This window comes from Heptranchias perlo, chromosome 28 (assembly GCF_035084215.1).
Source record: "Heptranchias perlo isolate sHepPer1 chromosome 28, sHepPer1.hap1, whole genome shotgun sequence".
NCBI classification, from domain to species: Eukaryota; Metazoa; Chordata; class Chondrichthyes; order Hexanchiformes; family Hexanchidae; genus Heptranchias; species Heptranchias perlo.
The window spans coordinates 16,881,979-16,899,173 of NC_090352.1; the positions used below are offsets into that span (position 1 = coordinate 16,881,979).

At 47.2% G+C, this 17,195-nt stretch overlaps 1 protein-coding gene across 3 annotated transcripts in view; it reads left to right on the plus strand.

Annotated features, from left to right (window-relative positions):
- Positions 1-6,371: 6,371 nt before the first annotated feature.
- LOC137344888 (merlin-like) overlaps positions 6,372-17,195 on the plus strand; it is a 79,157-nt gene continuing 68,333 nt past the window's right edge. For all 3 annotated transcript variants that reach the window (XM_068008144.1, XM_068008142.1, XM_068008143.1), the window contains exon 1: positions 6,372-6,693. The gene's annotated coding sequence lies outside the window, so the exon portion shown is untranslated. The remainder of the gene's footprint in view (positions 6,694-17,195) is intronic.

A 17,195-nucleotide genomic window follows, 5' to 3' on the forward strand; every position in this document is an offset into this window, starting at 1 on the left:
CCCCATCAGTCCACTCTCAATATCAGCAAAGCGATGGAAGGTGTTGTCGACAGTGCTATCAAGCGGCACCTGCTCACCGATGCTCAGTTTGGGTTCCGCCAGGACCACTCGGCTCCAGACCTCATTACAGCCTTGGTCCAAACATGGACAAAAGAGCTGAATTCCAGAGGTGAGGTGAGAGTGACTGCCCTTGACATCAAGGCAGCATTTGACCGAGTGTGGCAGCAAGGAGCCCTAGTAAAACTGAAGTCAATGGGAATCAGGGCGAAAACTCTCCAGTGGCTGGAGTCATACCTAGCACAAAGGAAGATGGTGGTGGTTGTTGGAGGCCAATCATCTCAGCCCCAGGACATTGCTGCAGGAGTTCCTCAGGGCAGTGTCCAAGGCCCAACCATCTTCAGCTGCTTCATCAATGACATTCCCTCCATCATAAGGTCAGAAATAGGGATGTTCGCTGATGATTGCACAGTGTTGAGTTCCATTCGCAACCCCTCAAATAATGAAGCAGTCCGAGCCCGCATGCAGCAAGACCTGGATAACATCCAGGCTTGGGCTGATAAGTGGCAAGTAACATTCGCGCTAGACAAGTGCCAGGCAATGACCATCTCCAACAAGAGAGAGTCTAACCACCTCTCCTTGACATTCAACGGCATTGCCATTGCTGAATCCCCCACCATCAACATCCTGGGGTCACCAATGACTAGAAACTTAACTGGATCAGCCATATAAATACTGTGGCTACAAGAGCAAGTCAGAGGCTGGGTATTCTGCAGCGAGTGACTCACCTCCTGACTCCCCAAAGCCTTTCTACCATCTACAAGGCACAAGGCGACCATGTACACGAAGTTTGTCCAGCTGCAGCTACTGGCTAACCGCATTTTGGAGCTGGAGCTGCGGGTGGATTCGCTGTGGAGCATCCGTGGATAGCACGTTCAGTGAGGTGGTCACACCGCAGGTAAAGATTACACAGACAGAAAGGAAATGGGTGACCGCCAGGCAAAGTAAAAGGACTAGGCAGGTAGAGCAGGAGTCCCCTGGGGCCATCTCCCTCTCAAACAGATATACCGCTTTGGATACTGTTGGGGGAGATGGCTTATCAGGGGAAAGCAGCAAGAGCCAAGTTTGTGGCACCACGGGTGGCTCTGCTGCACAGGAGGGGAGGAAGAAGAGTGGCAGGGCTATAGTGATAGGGGATTCAATTGTAAGGGGAACAGATAGGCGTTTCTGTGGCCGCAAACGTGACTCCAGGATGGTATGTTGCCTCCCTGGTGCTAGGGTCAAGGATGTTGCGGAGCGGCTGCAGGACATTCTGGAGGGGGAGGGTGAACAGCCAGTAGTCATGGTCCATTTCGGTACCAACGACATAGGTAAAAAAAAAAGGGATGAGGTCCTGCAAGGTGAATTTAAGGAGTTAGGAGATAAATTAAAAAGCAGGACTTCAAAGGTAGTGATCTCAGGATTACTACCAGTGCCATGAGATAGTGAGTATAGGAACAGGAGAATAGACAGGATGAATGCGTGGCTGCAGGGTTGGTGTAGGAGGGAGTGATTTAGATTCCTGGGACATTGGGACCGGTTCTGGGGAAGGTGGGACCTGTACAAGGGGGACAGGTTAGACCCGAGCAGGACCGGGACCAATGACCTCACGGGGGTATTTGCTAGTGCTGTTGGGAAGGTTTAAACTAGAGTGGCAGGGGGATGGGAACCTGAGTGGGGAGTCAGAAGGGAGTAAAGTTGAGAGCAGCAAGAGAGGGGAAATTTACAATACAAATAGTACAAACAGTTGTTCAAGAACATGTGAAAGGGAACAGCGTAGAGCAGCAGAAAGAAAGTGTACTTTAGACACTACAGATAAAGTGAAAACTAGAAAGCGTAAGGTGATTAACCCAACATCAAAGCTGAAGGTCAGGCTAAGGCGTGTGGCCCAACTAAGAGTTCTATATACAAATGCACGGAGTATAAGGAATAAATTAAATGAACTACAGGTTCAAATTTAAATTGGAGGGTACGACATGATAGCTATTACAGAGACATGGCTGCAGGATTGGGAACTGAATATACCGGGTTATAAGGTCTACAGGAGAGACAGGGAAAATGGAAGAGGGGGAGGAGTAGCCTTAATGATTAGAGATGAAATCACTTCAATGATAAAGGAGGATTTAAAGAGAGGTGAGCAGCCAACAGAGACCTTATAGGTTGAATTGAGAAATAGGAAAGGATCTAAGACTATAGTGGGAATTGTGTATAGGACCCCTGGCAGCAGCTCTGAAGTGCTAGATTGTATAAATGCAGAGATTAGACAAGTGTGTAAGAAAGGCACAGTGGTCTTAATGGGGGACTTTAAACTTCACATAGATTGGGAAAAGCAGACTAGCAACTGTCAGAAAGATAGTGAATTTCTTGAGTGTGTCCGAGATAGTTTTCTACAGCAGTATGTCCTAGAGGCAACAAGGGGGCAAGCCATACTAGATTTAGTAATGAACCAGATTTAGTTAACGGCTTAACTGTACGCAAACATCTATCCAATAGCGATCATAACATGATCGAGTTGAATGTAGTGTTTGAAAGGGAAAAAAGTGAATCAGCTGCTAAGATTCTAGACTTGGGTAAGGCCGACTTCAATGGGATGAGACAGAGACTGTCCACAGTAAACTGGGCAAATCTGTTCATGGGTAAAACGACTGATGATCAGTGGGAACTGTTTAAAGAAACATTTAACGTGATACAGAATCGGTTTATACCCCTGAGGGGCAAGAACTCTACTTGCCAAAAAAAACAGCCATGGACAACTAAAGAGGTAAGGGACAGTATGAGACATAAGGAAAGGGCATACAAAAAGACAAAAAATGGCACAGATCCTGGCGAATGGGAAAGATACAAAGATCAACAAAGGGTCACAAAACAGATAGTAAGAGCTATAAAAAGAGAGTATGAAAAGAAACTTGCAAGGGATATCAAAACCAATACGAAGAACTTTTATAGTTATATTAGGAAAAAGAGGGTGGTCAGGAGCAGTGTTGGCCCTTTAAAAACTGAAAGTGGGGATATTGTCATTGACAATGGGGAAATGGCGGACATGTTGAACGATTACTTTGCGTCAGTATTTACAGTAGAAAAAGAGGATAGCATGCCGGAAATCCCAAGAAAACTAATATTGAATCGGGGACAGGGACTCGATAAAATTAATATAAGTAAAGCAACAGTAATGAAGAAAATAATAGCACTAAAGAGTGACAAATCCCCAGGACCAGATGGTTTCCATCCCAGAGTTTTAAAGGAAGTAGGTGAGCACATTGCAGATACCCTAACTATAATTTTTCAAAGTTCTCTAGATTCAGGAACTGTCCCTCTAGATCGGAAAATTGCACGTCACTCCGCTTTTTAAAAAAGGAGAGAGGGAAATCTGGGAATTATAGACCAGTTAGCCTGACATCTGTTGTGGGGAAAATGCTGGAGTCTATAATGAAGGATAGGGTGACTGAACACCTTGAGAATTTTCAGTTAATCAGAGAGAGCCAGCATAGATTTGTGAAAGGTAGGTCGTGCCTGACAAACCTGATTGAATTTTTTGAAGAGGTGACTAAAGTAGCAGACAGGGGAATGTCATGGATATTATTTATATGGACTTCCAGAAGGCATATGATAAGGTCCCACATAAGAGACTGTTAGCTAAGATAGAAGCCCATGGAATCGAGGGAGAAGTACAGGAAGTTGGCTGAGCGAAAGGCGACAGAGAGTAGGGATAATGGGTAGGTACTCACATTGGCAGGATGTGACTAGTGGAGTCCCGCAGGGATCTGTCTTGGGACCTCAATTATTCACAATATTTATTAACGACTTAGATGAAGGCATAGAAAGTCTCATATCTAAGTTTAGCGATGACACAAAGATTGGCGGCATTGTAAGCAGTGTAGATGAAAACATAAAATTACAAAGCGATATTGATAGATTAGGTGAATGGGCAAAACTGTGGCAAATGGAATTCAATGTAGACAAATATGAGGTCATCCACTTTGGATCAAAAAAGGATAGAACAGGGTACTTTCTAAATGGTAAAAAGTTAAAAACAGCGGATGTCCAAAGGGACTTAGGGGTTCAGGTACATAGATCATTGAAGTGTCATGAACAGGTGCAGAAAATAATCAATAAGGCTAATGGAATGCTGGCCTTTATATCTAGAGGACTACAGTACAAGGGGCAGAAATTATGCTGCAGCTATACAAAACCCTGGTTAGACCGCACCTGGAGTACTGTGAGCAGTTCTGGGCACCGCACCTTCAGAAGGTCATATTGGCCTTGGAGGGAGTGCAGCGTAGGTTTACTAGAATGATACCCAGACTTCAAGGGTTAAGTTACGAGGAGAGATTACACAAATTGCGGTTGTATTCTCTGGAGTTTCGAAGATTAAGGGGTGATCTGATCGAAGTTTATAAGATATTAAGGGGAACGGATAGGGTGGATAGAGAGAAACTATTTCCGCTGGTTGGGGATTTTAGGAATAGGGGGCACAGTCTAAAAAATTAGAGCCAGACCTTTCAGGAGCGAGATTAGAAAATATTTCTACACACAAAGGGTGGTAGAAGTTTGGAACTCTCTTCCGCAAACGGCAATTGATACTAGCTCAATTGCTAAATTTAAATCTAAGATAGATAGCTTTTTGGCAATCAAAGGTATTAAGGGATATGGGCCAAAGGCAGGTATATGGAGTTAGATCACAGATCAGCCATGATCTTATCAAATGGTGGAGCAGGCACGAGAGGCTGAATGGCCTACTCCTGTTCCTATGTAAGTCAGGAGTGTGATGGAATACTCTCCACTTGCCTAGATGAGCGCAGCTCCAACAACACTCAAGAAGCTCAACACCATCCAGGACAAAGCAGCCCGCTTGATTGGCACCCTATCCACCACCCTAAACATTCACTCCCTTCACCACCGGCGCACAGTGGCTGCAGTGTGTACCATCCACAGGATGCACTGCAACAACTTGCCAAGGCTTCTTCAACAGCACCTCCCAAACCCGCGAATTCTACCACCTAGAAGGACAAGAGCAGCAGGCACATGGGAACAACACCACCTGCACGTTCCCCTCCAAGTTACACACCATCCCGACTTGGAAATATATCGCCGTTCCTTCATCGTCGCTGGGTCAAAATCCTGGAACTCCCTTCCTAACAGCACTGTGGGAGAACCTTCACCACACAGACTGCAGCGGTTCAAGAAGGTGGCTCACCACCATCTTCTCAAGGGCAATTAGGGATTGGCAATAAATGCCGGCCTCGCCAGCGATACCCACATCCCATGAACGAATAAAAAATAAGATGCAACATTGCTGGGATTAGAGGATTTGCGGGAGCTGCTTGGCTGGAGTTGGGGACTGTGAAGGAACAGTTCCTGAGAGCATGGGCTATAGATAGCTGCATTTCTGGAATGAAAACTGTGTAGGTAGCTGCTATGCTGGGCGTGTGCAGTAGCTGAATTGTTGGGGTGAGAGCAGTTTGGTTGAGCATGGGTGCTGTGCAAGATCAGTTTAGATGGGAGTGCGGAAGAAGGGTTACCATGTTTGGGGTTATGTTGCTTTTAGTGGGACTAGGCAAGGCTGCATTGCTAGGGCCAAGGGCAGCTGCATTGTTGGGGGGGTGGTTGAGGGCTGTGTGAGAGCAGTTTGGTTGGGGTGAGTGCTGTGCAAGAGCAGTTTAGTTGGGGTGGAGTTTTGTGTTGCTTGTACAGCGACTATGCAGGAGCTGGGTTGCTAGGGTTGAGGGAAGCCGCGTTGTTGCAGGGGGCCTCATTATGGGGAGACTGAGATTCAGAGGGGAGCCGCATTACGGGGGGGGGGGGGGGTTGTGGGGAGCTGCGTTGCGTGAGGGGCGCCGCGTTGCTGGAGGGGGAGGGGGAGGGGAGTCGCCTTGCTGGAGGGGGAGGGGGAGGGGGAGTCGCCTTGCTGGAGGGGGAGGGGGAGTCGCCTTGCTGGAGGGGGAGGGGGAGTCGCCTTGCTGGAGGGGGAGGGGGAGTCGCCTTGCTGGAGGGGGAGTCGCCTTGCTGGAGGGGGAGGGGGAGGGGGTGGGGGGGAGGGGGAGGGGGTGGGGGGGAGGGGAGTCGCGTTGCTGGAGGGGGGGGGGTGAGGGGAGTCGCGTTGCTGGAGGGGGTGGGTGAGGGGAGTCGCGTTGCTGGAGGGGGGGTGAGGGGAGTCGCGTTGCTGAAGGGGGAGGGGTAGCCCCGCTGCTCGGGTGAGGGGTGAGGGGAGAGGGGAGCCGCGCTGCTGGGCTGGGGGGTGAGGGGAGCCCCGCTGCTGGGGTGGGGGGCGCGAGGGGAGCGGCGTTGCGGGGGGGGGGGGGGTGAGGGGAGTTGCGTTGCTGGGGGCAGGGCTGCACATCCCACCCGGTGGGCGTGCTGAGCATCTCCGAGGTTGGCCGTGCTCTGCTGCTGTTTGCCGCTTAGTGGAGCCGTGGGTTTACCGCAGGCCTGGGGAGGGAGCAGCAGAGCCGGAAGGTCGGCAGCAGTGTCGGTGTCTGGGGTGTTGCAGTCGATCACCGCCGCCGGTTTGAATCCACGTTCGCCAGGCCATGGCCGGGCCCCACTGCGGTTCACAGCTGGTCTAAGGCTGGTGTTGGAAAGCGCTCGGGGCTCTTGGTGCTGCCTCAGTCGGGACTCGCTGCAACTCCAACCCGGGGCTCAGGCCATCCTTGGTGTGAGGTGAGTATTTGGGGCACAATTTAAAGTGGCTGAAGCTTGGAGCCAGAGTTTAAAGATTAAATTATTCAAATAAATAACTTTTAAAAATCCATTGCTGGGGAATATTCTGGAAGTTGCTGTGACAGTTTCGGCAATGGGTGTCTTGTACTTGGCAACGTTACTTTTTAGGCCTCCAGAAATGTTCTGACCCTTTATTTGATGGATTTTGGTATTTTCCTTTTTTATATGTGTATTTCTAACGTCAGTATTACTTCATATCAAAGGGTGTATCTCTCCAACCGGGACAGATATTAACCATAATGGTGAATTATGTGTATTGTGGATGTAATCTGCGAGTAACTTTAGTTGCTTCTTGACTCGTCTTTGAGTATGTTTTTGTTGCACTATTATGCTTTTTTGTTTAAAGTGAATGACTGAGCAGATGCTCCCCCCTCCCATCAGACAATAAATCAGGCACAACTGAAATTTTCTTTCCTCCATTTTATCCTCAAATCAGTTCAAAGACAACAAATAACAAACACATCTACAGTACACTATGAGAACCTTGTTCATCTGCTACCAGGACACAGAAACACGGCTTTCAAAAAGAATTATAGCCCCTCATTACTTCCAGAGGACTGTTTCACACTATAGATACGGATTAGGAAGGCCATTAGGTCCACTTTTATTTATCCATCCAGAAAGTTCCTAAAGCCCCCCTGTTACAGCATCCACTTCTTTCTTCAATGATTCCAAGGGGTTTTGCCTCCATTACTTTATCTGGGAGTCTATTCCAAGTGTCTGTGTGTGAAGCTCTTTCTGCTATCAGACCTAAATTTAACCTTTTACTGCTTTGAACCTGTGTCCCCTTGTCTTACTCTCCCAACTTAATTTCAAGTAATTCTGGATTTACCTTTTGCATTGGGTTAACCATCTTGCACACCTCTATAAAATTAATTCTCAGCATCTTCTTTCCAGGCTGAAAAGTCCAAATTTCTCCAGTCATTCCCCATTATTCAGACTTTTGACATAAGGGATCAAGCTTGCAATTCTTCTCTTCACTGCTTCCAGCACTTGAGTGTCTCCCTTGTGTCTTGGTTTCTAGACTGGATACAGTGTTAAAGATGCGGCCTGACCAGAGCAACTAATCAGCTGTTTTGTGGGACTCTGGGGATATTAATCCCTTACTTGCTGAATAGAGCAGCACAGAACTATTCTGTTAAAAGTTCAACGCAGGCAAAAATTCATCTTGTTACACTCACAATCCATTGATGGCCCATGGTGGCAAACCAAACCTAGTTTCTTATCAAGGCGGATGAAAGAGAAGAAAGAACTTAATAGGGATGCAACTTAAGTTGCACCCCTATTAAATTCTTTCTTCCCTTCCATTAAAATCAGTGGGAATCGGGGGGTGGGAAATTCCCATGGCTGGAGTCATAACTAGCATAAAGGAAGATGGTAGTGGTTGTTGGAGGCCAATCATCTCAGCCCCAGGACATTGCTGCAGGAGTTCCTCAGGGCCGTGTCCTAGGCCCAGCCATCTTCAGCTGCTTCATCAATGACCTTCCCTCCATCATAAGGTCAGAAATGGGGATGTTCGCTGATGATTGCACAGTGTTCAGTTCCATTCGCCACCCCTCAGATAATGAAGCAGACCATGCCCGCATGCAGCAAGACCTGGACAACATCCAGGCTTGGGCAGATAAGTGGCAAGTAACATTTGTGCCAGACAAGTGCCAGGCAATGACCATCTCCAACAAGAGAGAATCTAACCACCTCCCCATGACATTCAACGGCATTACCATCGCCGAATCCCCCACCATCAACATTCTGGGGGTCACCATTGACCAGAAACTTAACTGGACCAGCCGCATAAATACCTCCTGACTCCCCAAAGCCTTTCCACCGTCTACAAGGCACAAGTCAGGAGTGTGATGGAATACTCTCCACTTGCCTGGATGAGTGCAGCTCCAACAACACTCAAGAAGCTCGACACCATCCAGGACAAAGCAGCCCGCTTGATTGGCACCCCATCCACCACCAAACATTCACTCCCTCCAACATTGGGGCACAGTGACTGCAATGTGTACCATCCACAGGATGCACTGCAGCAATTTGCCAAGACTTCTTCGACAGCACCTCCCAAACCCACGACCTCTATCACCTGGAAGGACAAGGACAGCAGGCACATGGGAACAACACCACCTGCACGTTCCCCTCCAAGTCACACACCATCCCGACTTGGAAATATGTCGCCGTTCCTTCATCGTCGCTGGGTCAAAATCCTGGAACTCCCTACCTAACAGCACTGTGGGAGAACCTTCACCACACGGACTGCAGCGGTTCAAGAAGGCGGCTCATCACCACCTTCTCAAGGGCAATTAGGGATGGGCAATAAATGCTGGCCTTGCCAGCGACGCCCACATCCCATGAACGAATAAAAAAAAGTACAATAAGAGCAATTACCCACCATTGATGGAACAACCCACTTCTTCTTTACTAGACATCATGGCTCCAAATTTCCTCTATTCAAATTTTGGGGTGAGGGGGTTGTAATTACAGTGTGACAATTTATAATTGAAAAATAAAAAAACGGACAGAATGAACATGATTTTAAAATGGGGACTAATAACATCTGGACCTTGTACCAATTCTCCCCTGCACTCTAACCCTGATTCACCTAAACATTACACTTGGTCTTGTCTTCTCTGTGTGCAGGTGGTCAACTAGTAATAGTCTGACTCCAGCCTAACCAATGGTATGTGGAGGATTGCCATAGCCTCTGCTTTTGTACTCTGCATCACTAATTATAAAACCTAGGAACCTATTTCTTTTTATAACAGCTTTAGAAATGGGAGGAAAGCTGATAAAGATTCAAATATCTAAACCTGCAAGTCTCTGCTCTTTTACTCTTTTTGAAGTTTTATCACTTATTGTGTATTTCCTCTCATTCTTGCCAAAGTGTATCACCCATTAAATTTCAACAGACATCAATCTGCCCAATTTGCTAACCTGTCTAAGTTATACTAACGACATTTACATTCCACATCAGTATCCCTGCTTCCTATTTTTATGTCTGTGAATTTTGATATTGTGCCCCTCTATACCCAAGTATGAAAACAGCGGTCTCATCACTGATCCTTCTGGCACCCAGCCAGTGATTCCTTGCCAGGCCGATGCAGCTCCATTCATTACTAACTTTTGCTTTTTCTGGTTTAGTCAATCCACCTCAGAAGCTTATGTCCTATTTCATAATGTTCTATCTTGTATACCAAAGCCTAGCTGAAATCTAAATGTATCAAATCCACAGAATTTCTGTTGTCATGAGTCCCATAATTTCCTCCAAGAACTTCAGTAAATTTGTTAATACAAGACCTCCCTTCTATGAATCCATTGTGATTCCCTCTTACTATACTATTCCTGCTTCATTGGTTCAATATCCCCTCTTTCAGGATGTCAGCCTTGGCTCAGTGGTAGCACTCTCCCCTCTGGTTTGGAAGGCTGTAGGTTCAAGCTCCGCTCCAGAACTTGAGCACGTAATCGAGGCTTACACTTCAGTGAAGTACTGAGGGAGTGTTGCACTGTCAGAGGTGCTGTCTTTTGGATGAGATGTTAAACCAAGTCTGTTCTCTCAGATGGACTCAAAAGATCCCATGGCACTATTTGAAGGAACATGGGAGTTCTCCTGGTGTCCTGGCCAACATTTATCCCTCAACCAATATTACCAAATTGTAAACAATTTTACAACACCAAGTTATAGTCCAACAAATTTATTTTAAATTCCACAAGCTTTCGGAGGCTTCCTCCTTCGTCAGGTGAATGGTGTGGAAATGAAATTTTCGAATCCTTCGCATTTGAAAATCACAGAACAATGCCTGGTGATTACTGCCCGTTGCCAAGGCAATCACAGTGAGCAGACAGAAAGGTGTCACCTAAAAGGCCACCGAATATACAAACCCCCCAAAAAAAAGAGAGAGAGAGAAGGAAGACAGTCAATGACCCGTTATATTAAAAACAGATAACATTTGTTCGCTGGTGGGGTTACGTGTAGTGTGACATGAACCCAAGATCCCGGTTGAGGCCGTCCTCATGGGTGCGGAACTTGGCTATCAATTTCTGCTCGACGATTTTGCGTTGTGTGTCTCGAAGGCCGCCTTGGAGTATGCTTACCCGAAGGTCGGTGGCTGAATGTCCATGACTGCTGAAGTGTTCCCCGACAGGGAGAGAACCCTCCTGTTTGGCGATTGTTGCAGCGTCTGCATGGTCTCGCCAATGTACCATGCTCTGGGGCATCCTTTCCTGCAACGTATGAGGTAGACAACGTTGGCCGAGTCACAGGAGTATGAACCGTGCACCTGGTGGGTGGTGTCCTCTCGTGTGATGGTGGTATCTGTGTCGATGATCTGGCATGTCTTGCAGAGGTTACTGTGGCAGGGTTGTGTGGTGTCGTGGACGCTGTTCTCCTGAAAGCTGGGTAATTTGCTGCAAACGATGGTTTGTTTGAGGTTGGGTGGCTGTTTAACGGCGAGTAGTGGAGGTGTGGGGATGGCCATAGCGAGGTGTTCGTCATCATTGATGACATGTTGAAGGCTGCGGAGAACATGGCGTAGTTTCTCCGCTCCAGGGAAGTACTGGACGACGAAGGGTACTCTGTTGGTTGCGTCCCGTGTTAGTCTTCTGAGGAGGTCTACGCGATTTTTCGCTGTGGCCCGTCGGAACTGTCGATCGATGAGTCGAGCATCATATCCCGTTCTTACTAGGGCGTCTTTCAGCGTCTGTAGGTGTCCATCGCGTTCCTCCTCGTCTGAGCAGACCCTGTGTATTCGCAGGGCCTGTCCATAGGGGATGGCCTCTTTGACGTGGTTAGGGTGGAAGCTGGAAAAGTGGAGCATCGTGAGGTTGTCCGTGGGCTTGCGGTAGAGTGAGGTGCTGAGGTGCCCGTCTTTGATGGAGATTCGTGTGTCCAAGAAAGAAACTGATTCTGAGGAGTAGTCCATGGTGAGCTTGATGGTGGGATGGAACTTGTTGATGTTATCGTGTAGTCTCTTTAGTGATTCCTCACCGTGGGTCCATAGAAAGAAAATGTCGTCGATGTATCTGGTGTATAGTGTTGGTTGGAGGTCCTGTGCAGTGAAGAAGTCCTGCTCGAACTTGTGCATGAAAATGTTGGCGTATTGGGGTGCGAATTTGGTCCCCATGGCTGTTCCGTGTGTTTGGGTAAAGAACTGGTTATTGAAGGTGAAGACACTGTGATCCAGGATGAAGCGGATGAGTTGTAGGATGGCGTCTGGAGATTGGCTGTTGTTGGTGTTGAGTATTGATGCTGTCGCAGCGATGCCGACATCGTGGGGGATACTGGTGTAGAGTGCCGAGACGTCCATCGTGGTGAGAAGTGTTCCTGGTTCAACAGGTCCGTGGGTACTGAGTTTTTGTAGAAAGTCTGTAGTGTCGCGACAGAAGCTGGGGGTTCCCTGCACGATGGGTTTCAGGATGCCCTCGATGTATCCAGAGAGGTTCTCACACAGGGTTCCGTTGCCTGATACGATAGGACGTCCGGGTGTGTTGGCTTTGTGTATCTTTGGGAGGCAGTAGAAGTCTCCCACGCGGGGAGTACGTGGGATGAGAGTGTGTAGGATGTTTTGAAGGTCTGGATCGAAGGTCTTGATCAGTTTGTTGAGCTGATGGGTGTGTTCTTTGGTCGGGTCTGTAGGTAACCGTCTGTAGTGTTCCTGGTTGTCCAGTTGTCGGTATGCTTCTTTGCAATAGTCCGTTCTGTTCTGTATGACGTTGGCTCCTCCTTTGTCCGCTGGTTTGATGACGATGTTGCGGTTGGTCTTGAGAGCTTTGATGGCGTTGCGTTGTGCTCGGGTGACATTCTGGACTGTCTTCCGAGTGCGGCTGATGAATCTGGCATAGGCGCATTTCCTGACAGCTTGAGCATACATGTCAAGCTGAGGGCAGCGACCCTCTGGAGGAGTCCAGTGAGACTCTTTCCTCTTCGGTTGCTGTACCGTGGATCCCTCTGTCTGCTGTTCCGTGGATCCCTCTGTCTGCTGTTCCGGATCGTTGATTGTCTCATTGGGTTCGCTGCTGAAATCTTGGGGTTTGTGGTAGAATTCCCGGAGCCTCATTCTCCTGATGAATTCCTCTGTGTCTGCCGCGAGACTAGTGGGGTCCGTTTTGGTAGTGGGGCAGAAATTGAGCCCTCGGCTGAGAACTTCGATTTCGTCTGGTTGAAGGGTGTGGTCGGACAAATTGACGATAGACTTCCCTGTGGTTGCAACCGTGGTACCAGGGGAAGCTTGGTCGATGCTGGTGGTGATGCCGAGTTTCTCAAGCTTCCTGCTCTTGGTTTTCATGTAGGCAGCGTAGTTCCGTTGCCTCGTCTGTTTGGCGGTATATCGTAGCTGGTCTGCTGTGTCCTGAGTACAGGTTGAGAGTATGGACTCTATCTTAGTTTCGAGGTTGCGGCGTCTGCTATAGAGTTGGTGTACGAGATGGTTGCGGAGTGTGCGAGAGGTACGACGGCAGAGTCTCTCAGCGTAATCCGAGTTGTATGTGGACTTGAGTGGGTTCGTGATCTGTAGTCCTTTTAGGATCTTGTCTGCTTTCTTGCAGCTCTGTAAAAACTTGATGTCTGTGTCTAAATGCGCGATCTTCTTGGATATCCTTTCAACTGTGAGCCGGCAGTTTGTGGTGTCGATGGTAGCCATGATGTGGAGATGCCGGTGATGGACTGGGGTTGACAATTGTAAACAAGTTATAGTCCAACAAATTTATTTTAAATTCCACAAGCTTTCGGCGGCTTCCTCCTTCGTCAGGTGAATGGTGTGGAAATGAAATTTTCGAAACCTTCGCATTTGAAAATCACAGAACAATGCCTGGTGATTACTGCCCGTTGCCAAGGCAATCACAGTGAGCAGACAGAAAGGTGTCACCTAAAAGGCCACCGAATATACAAATCCCCAAAAAAAAAGAGAGAGAGAGAAGGAAGACAGTCAATGACCCGTTATATTAAAAACAGCTAACATTTGTTCGCTGGTGGGGTTACGTGTCGTGTGACATGAACCCAAGATCCCGGTTGGGGCCGTCCTCATGGGTGCGGAACTTGGCTATCAATTTCTGCTCGACGATTTTGCGTTGTCGTGTGTCTCGAAGGCCGCCTTGCTTACCCGAAGGTCGGTGGCTGAATGTCCATGACTGCTGAAGTGTTCCCCGACAGGGAGAGAACCCTCCTGTTTGGCGATTGTTGCGCGGTGTCCGTTCATCCGTTGTCACAAGTTCGAGCAGGACTTCTTCACTGCACAGGACCTCCAACCAACACTATACACCAGATACATCGACGACATTTTCTTTCTATGGACCCACGGTGAGGAATCACTAAAGAGACTACACGATAACATCAACAAGTTCCATCCCACCATCAAGCTCACCATGGACTACTCCTCGGAATCAGTTTCTTTCTTGGACACACGAATCTCCATCAAAGACGGGCACCTCAGCACCTCACTCTACCGCAAGCCTACGGACAACCTCACGATGCTCCACTTTTCCAGCTTCCACCCTAACCACGTCAAAGAGGCCATCCCCTATGGACAGGCCCTGCGAATACACAGGGTCTGCTCAGACGAGGAGGAACGCGATGGACACCTACAGACGCTGAAAGACGCCCTAGTAAGAACGGGATATGATGCTCGACTCATCGATCGACAGTTCCGACGGGCCACAGCGAAAAATCGCGTAGACCTCCTCAGAAGACTAACACGGGACGCAACCAACAGAGTACCCTTCGTCGACTGCCTCAACCGGGATCTTGGGTTCATGTCACACTACACGTAACCCCACCAGCGAACAATTGTTATCTGTTTTTAATATAACGGGTCATTGACTGTCTTCCTTCTCTCTCTCTCTCTTTTTTTAGGGGTTTGTATATTCGGTGGCCTTTTAGGTGACACCTTTCTGTCTGCTCACTGTGATTGCCTTGGCAACGGGCAGTAATCACCAGGCATTGTTCTGTGATTTTCAAATGCGAAGGATTCGAAAATTTCATTTCCACACCATTCACCTGACGAAGGAGGAAGCCTCCGAAAGCTTGTGGAATTTAAAATAAATTTGTTGGACTATAACTTGGTGTTGTAAAATTGTTTACAATTGTCAACCCCAGTCCATCACCGGCATCTCCACATCAATATTACCAAAAACAGATCACAAAGTAATTTATCTCTTTGCTGTTTGTGGCATCTTACAGTGCACAGCTTGGCTACTGTATTTACCTCCATTACAACAGTGACTACCTTTAAAAGTAATTCATTGGATGTGAAACGCTTTTGGACTCGGTCGTAATAGGCGCTATATAAATGCAAGTTCTTTCTTTATATGTTCTAATACGTTACTCACAACAGCTGTTAGGCTGACTGGCATATCTAAGGTCATCTCTAAGCCCTGTTTTCAAGATTGATGTTATATTAGCTCTTTTCATCTTGGTCCATCTGCTACCCAATTGCTTTATATTTTCTTTGCCCTCGTTCCCGACATTGTACTTAAATTGGTCTTTCCATCTATTACCCATCTTTTTTAGTGGCCTGTATCTCCTCTGTGCTCTGTGTATAATGTTTCTAAAAATGATTCACTTTTCTATCATGATTTTTCCCACTGCTATCCAGTCCAGTTTCCTGAACTCACTCCTCATCCATTCAAAATCTGCTTTTCTAAAGTTGAATTGCCTGGATTTTCTGAGGGGTTCTTCCAATCTCCCACCTTAACTTTAGCAGAAGATCGACAGAAAGGCAGGAGAAATAGCGTAAACAGCAATAAGAATCTGCCCGATAACTCACTCAATAATTCACTGACCCCTCCTAGCCTCTCTCTTAATTCAAATTATACAGTCAACAATTGGGTTAATCAAGGACAGTCAGCATGGATTTGTTAAGGGAAGGTCATGCCTGACTAACTTGATTGAATTTTTTGAGGCGGTAACAAGGAGGGTCAATGAGGGTAACACGTTTCGTGTCATGTGTATAGATTTTAGCAAAGCTTTTGACAAGATCCCACGTGGCAGACTGGTCAAAAAAGTAAAAGCCCATGGGATCCAAGGGAAAGTAGCTAGTTGGATCCAAAATTGGCTCAGTAGCAGGAAGCAAAGGGTAATGGTTTATGGGTGTTTTTGCAACTGGAAGGCTAATTCCAGTGGGGTTCCGCAAGGCTCAGTACTAGGTCCCCTGCTTTTTGTGGTATATATCAATGATTTGGACTTGAATGTTGGGGGTTTGATCAAGAAGTTTGAGGATGATACAAAAATTGGCTGATAGTGAGGAGGAAAAATATCAATGGACTAGTCAGGTGGGCAGAAAAGTGGCAATGAAATTCAAACCAGAGAAATGTGAGGTAATGCATTTGGGGAGGGCAAACAAAGCAAGCAGTACACAATAAATGGAAGGATACTGAGAGTGTAGAGGAACAAAGGGACCTTGGAGTGCATGTCCACAGATCCCTGAAGGTAGCAGGACAGGTAGATAAGGTGGTTAAAAAGCCATACGGGATACTTTCCTTTATTAGCTGAGGCATAGAATATAAGAGCAGGGAGGTTATGCTAGAACTGTATAAAACATTGGTTAGTAGCATAGCTTGAGTACTATGTACAGTTCTGGTCACTACAGGAAAGATGTGGTTGCACTAGAGAGAGTACAGAGGGGATTTACGAGGATGTTGCCAGGGCTGGAGAATTTTAGCTATGAGAAAAGGTTGGATAGGCTGGGGTTATTTTCTTTCGAACAAAGGAGGCTGAGGGGAGATTTAATTGAGGTATATAAAATTATGACGGGACTAGATAGAGTGAAGAGGGAGGTCCTATTTCCCTTAGTGGAGGGGTCAGTGACCAGGGGGCATAGATTTAAAGTAATTGGTAGAAGGATTAGAGGGGAGCTGAGGAGAAATCTTTTCACCCAGAGGGTGGTGGGGGTTTGGAACTCACTGCCTGAAAGGGTAGTAGAGGCAGAAACCCTCAACTCATTTAAAAAGTACTTGTATATGCACTTGAAGTGCCGTAACCTACAGGGCTATGGACCAAGTGCTGGAAAGTGGGATTAAGTTGGATAGCTCTTTTTCGGCTGGCATGGACACGATGGGCCGAATGGCGGCCTCCTGTGCTGTAACTTTCTATGATTCTATGAACCCACAATACTGTATCTTAATTAACTTTGCAAGGTAGGATTGGGCTTGACTGTGATGTCCCACCCCCATGCATTCCAATAGCCTGCCAACACATTGTGTATAGGTGCTCTTTGGTAATGATGGATTCTATCTAGATGCTTTATTTTCCCCTTTTTCAGGATATCTTTAAATATTTAAAGCAAAGCCCCAAAACCATGCCAGTTGGAACAGTCCTGCCCCTTTCCCTCCTTGTTGCTATGATTAATTTCAATGAAGAAAATTTCTTCCCCAGCATTGTGCAGGAGAGTTTATCTGTTATTGGCGAGCCGTAGAAGCAGTCCCACCGTCGGCGTGATGGGATTGCATAATCAGCC